The sequence below is a fragment of the Myotis brandtii genome, unplaced genomic scaffold (assembly GCF_000412655.1).
Source record: "Myotis brandtii unplaced genomic scaffold, ASM41265v1 scaffold74, whole genome shotgun sequence".
In the NCBI taxonomy this organism is placed as follows: domain Eukaryota; kingdom Metazoa; phylum Chordata; class Mammalia; order Chiroptera; family Vespertilionidae; genus Myotis; species Myotis brandtii.
The window spans coordinates 1,401,613-1,406,191 of record NW_005370944.1 but is presented as its reverse complement, the minus strand read 5'-3'; the positions used below and the strand labels follow the sequence as shown (position 1 = coordinate 1,406,191).

At 52.8% G+C, this 4,579-nt stretch overlaps 1 pseudogene; it reads left to right on the top strand.

Moving 5' to 3' along the window:
* The first annotated feature begins 810 nt into the window (after window positions 1-810).
* Window positions 811-1,323, top strand: LOC106724155 (annotated as a pseudogene).
* The last annotated feature ends 3,256 nt before the right edge of the window (window positions 1,324-4,579 follow it).

Sequence of the window (4,579 nt, the reverse complement as noted above, 5' to 3'; positions counted from 1 at the left end):
AGCCCCCACCAACCATCATGTGTACTTTTGTACCAGTAGGTAATGGAGCTGTCCTCTCACCAGACTACAGTCCTCTCTCACTGCAGGGGGCCAGGACTGGACAACAAGGGTCTGACCTGAATTTCAACCCAGCCCGTGAGTGCCACTCGTGCTGGCATGGCCCTGCATGCAGTGGTCTGGGGAAGAGTGGCCTCAGGGACCAGTCACGGCAGCCTTCCAGAATTCTGCCCTTCTTCTGACACAGGCCCACCGCCTACAAGCTCTTTCACAAACATATTATTAGCTTGTTTAATCCTCATAACAGCTCTGGGAGTTGGGTGTCATTATTCATTTTACTGTGGGCAAACTGAATGTTATGGTCCCATTAGGTGCCCATCAGGAGTCTGCTCAGAACCAGCAGGGCCAGCCAGGCCCAGAACAGAATAGAGGCCAAGTGTTGAGGGCCTGTGGGCAGGAGAGGGGTCACAGAGAGGTGGGAGGGCATGGGTGTGCCTTTAGTGAGGGCTCCCCAAGTGGGGCCTGCCAGACACCAAGGGGAGAGAGGTTGGGCAGGGTCAGAACAGGGAGAGGATGAGAGGTAGGTTGAGAGAGGGCTTTAAAAGCTGAGGTCTTTTCTTTCCAAAAGCAGACAGAGATGACCTCTGAAAATTGTTCGATATTCACATAACCCAGAAAACCTCACAAAAATCATGCAAATCAAGAGGTGCAAGCCCTGGCCAGTGTAGCTCAGTGGTTGGAATATCCTTGGGTGAGTATTAACAAACAAACAAAGAGAGAGAGAGAGAGAGAGAGAGAGAGAGATATTCAAATCTTTGTGTTCACTTTAAGAACACTCATAGGACTGCCCAGGCCATCAAGCGTATGCATTTCGAAAAGCCACCAAGTATCTGAACGATGTCACTTTACAGAAGCAATGTGTGCCATTTCGTTGTTACAGTGGTGCAGTTGGCAGGTGTGCCCAGGCCAAACTTGGGGCTGGACACAGGGTGAGTGGCCCAAATAGAGTGCTGAATTTCTGCTGCATAAGCTTAAAAATGCAGAGACTGATGCTGAACTTCAGGGTTTAGATGTCCATTCTCCGGTCATTGAGCACATCTCGTGAACAAAGCTCCCAGAACTCATGGAGCTCATGGGCAGATGAACCCATACATGAGCTCCCCCTGCCACATTGACCTGATCCTCACTACAAAGGAGCAGACTGTTCCTAAACCAGAGCAGGAGGTTGCACAGAAGAAAAAGATTTCCCAGAAGAAGCTGAAGAAAGAAAAATTTATGGCCCTGGAGTAAATTCAGCATAAAGTAGATACTAATAAAAGTAAAAGTGGAAAAAAAAACCCTGAGGTCTGGAGGAAGTCTCCCTGAGTCACCCTATTTATTGTACAGATGGGGAAACTGAGGCCCCGGGCAGGAACAGAAATTTGCCCAAGATCGCTCAGTCTGCCAGAGGCCAAGCTGGGACCTCCTAAGGGAGGTCTGAGACAGCAGCCGAGAGATCCAACCCCTCTCCCACAGCAGCTTGAACTCCACTCTCATTGTGTCCTGAACCAGACAGGGGCCTGATGGGGAGGAGGGCCAGGCAGAGGCTGTGTCCCAGGGTGCCCCCAACCTGGCCTTGGGGAGAAACAAGGACCCAGCCCCTGGGAGGGGGGCGGGGGGGAGTGGCTCACAACTGACTGACGTTGGGCACAGGATGAGACTTCTATTCCCCCGAGCCTCTCTGGATGGCCACATGGGGCACTGCTGTCCCAGGAGTGAGAGCTCTCACCAGTAAGACTCCCTAGGGCAGTGGTTCTCAACCTTGGCTGCACATTAGAATCACCTGGGAATCTTTTTAAAATCCTGATTTCTGGGCCTCCTCCGGAAATTCTGTTTCTTTGTTACTAATGTTGTGGCCCCACCCCATAACAAAGAAACAGAATTTCCAGAGGATGAGGCCCAGAAATCAGGATTTTAAAAAGATTCCCAGGTGATTCTAATGTGCAGCCAAGGTTGAGAACCACTGCCCTAGGTCGTACCCAAGGTCTCAGGGAGGTGTGAGGGTGGGAATACCCAAGGTCTGGGGGAAAGGCAGAAGTGATTTCCAGTGTGTGTAGGGGGGGAGGGGGGGAGCGGGGAGCACACAGGGCTGAACATCAGGACTCCATCACCTGAGCACTGGAGGAATTGAGCACAGGGCAATTGGCCTCCCCAGGTGAGGGGTCTTCATAAACTCTTACCCCCACCCCCTTACATGCCCACCAGCTTAAAGAACATTTTGGAAATGAACTCAGCTCCACCCAACCTCTGCTTCCTGGAAAAGCGCATGCAGCCCAGGCCACAGACCTGCACAGAAAGTTGTCTTGAAGAGAGGCTAGAGTAGACCTAAGGAGGAACTTTGTGAGGTCTCCACACTGAGTGTCCCTGGTGGATTCCAGGACTGTTCTTTTACCAAAATCCTACCCTAGGAGGTGAGGAGGATGGTCAAGCTGCGTGGGAAAGGGGCTGGGTGTCTCTGCTGCTGTCTCAGACCTCCCCTAGGTGAGCGGGGAGGGTGGGGATGAGCTATCCCAGGGCCCAGGAGAAATCCCGGTACAGGGCAGTTGGCCTCCCCAGGTGAGGGGTCTTCATGTCACTCCCAGCAGCCCTACAACCCTTCCCACTGGTGAGTTTCCTATAACCAGTCTTTTAGACTCTGATTGCAGCAAGAATCCCTGCTCTGACTGGGAGCTCACTATTTCCTGAGTCTCCCTTCAATGTCTCAGAGGTCCAGCTTCTAGGGGCAGAAGTTCCAGGGCAGGAAGCAATGCAAGATCGGGGCCTTGAGGATATTGGGGGTCCTCGGCCCAGAGAGAACCCACAGCCCTGCCTGCCCCAAGATTTAAAACGCCCAGGAGGCTGGAGGTTCTCGTGCAGGTGTGCTGTGCTCTGCTGCGGTAAGCAGACCCTCCCTGGTCCTCAACACTCAATCTGGCTGTGCCCCAAGAGGTCAAACCAGATGGTCTCCCAGGAGCCCCTTTCATCACCCTCCTCAGGTTCCCATTGATGTCAGCGTATAATAAAGTCCAGGCACTGTCTGTAGGACTGCCCCCTGTAAGGGACACTTGTCCCCGTTAGCCTTTCAGTTCTCACAAACTCCACCCCTAGAGAGCAGACACCAAGGGGCAAGGGGCTGGGGAGTCCCATCAGGCTCCCTGGACACAGGGGCAAGGTAAATGGAGATGGAAACACATAGGGGTGCAGCATCCCGGCAGGATGCAGCTTACACTGCCAGAGGGGCTGGTGATTCACAGGTACTGACAAAGGGGACATTTCCTCTCAGCAGTGAAATCGGACAGGGGCCCTGGCCAGTTTGGCTTGGTGGATAGAGCGTCGGCCTTCGGACTGAAGGGTCTGGAGTTCAATTCCGGTCAAGGGCGTATGCCCAGATTGTAGGCTCAATCCCCAGTGGGGGCATGTAGGAGGCAGCTGATCAATGATTCTCTTTCATTATTGATGTTTCTATCTCTCGCCTTCCTCTCTGAAATCAATAAAAATGTTTTGTTTTGTTTTTTTAAGAAATCACACAGGGAAGCATGGGAGGGAGGAACACCCATCCCACAGCCTTTGTCCTCCCAGGTGTACTTGTAAGTCAGCATTTTGATGAGTCAATGTGACATCCTCCTGCTGTCTTATGCTGACATCTGAGTCTGGCCATGTCCTAGTGCTCTCGATCTTACCGCCTGAATACCCACCCTGTCCCATAGCCACCACCACCTCTGGCCTGGACCACAGTAAGACTTCTTCAAATTGAAATCTCCCCCCCTCTGGGGCTTTCATCACACTAAAGGTAAAAGCAGGCCTTCTGGTGCCCCCATCTCCACTCCAGCCACCCCAGCTCTTCTTCAGCCCCTTGAATGCACCTGCTCACCAACATCTTTGCTCCTCTGCACCCTCTGCTCAGAATTCCCCTCCCACTTCTTGCATGGCTTAGAGAGTGCCTAGTCATCCTTTAGGTTTCAACCCATGTCACCTCCTCCAGAAAGCCTTCCCTGACCTTTCAGCTAAGTCAGATTCCCCATTACACATGCTCCTGGCACCATACATGCCTCTTCGTAGCCCTTGTCAGAGTTGCGCGTATTTTGTGAGGTTTAGTTGAGTGCTTAGTAATGAGTGCCTGCCTCCCCCACTAGATTGAAACTGGAACTAATTAGTCTTATATTATCTCTGCAACATGTGGCACAGTACCTGGCACATAGTAGGTGCTCAATAAACATGCACTGAGTGAATGGATTTCCCAGCCAGCTGGATGTCCCACTGCCCTTGAGGACCCCCAGCCCCTTTCTGAGAAAACCTCCCGACTGCAGAGCTCCCAGCTGAGGTTCAGACGAGGACCCAGCACAGGCCTTTGTTCTGTGAGCTGAGACTCCAGGGAACTGGTCCAGGTACCCTCCTCAGCAGGTGCTGGGTCCCGGGGCTCAGCGCAGGCGAGGGAGGGGTTCATGGTGCTCACCAGGTTCAGGGGTGAGTCTCAGTGTGTCACACACTGGCTCACCTCATTTCCCTGACAGAATAGCCCAGCTGCATCCGGATGGGAAGCACCTCCCTCCTCTGGGAAGGGCTC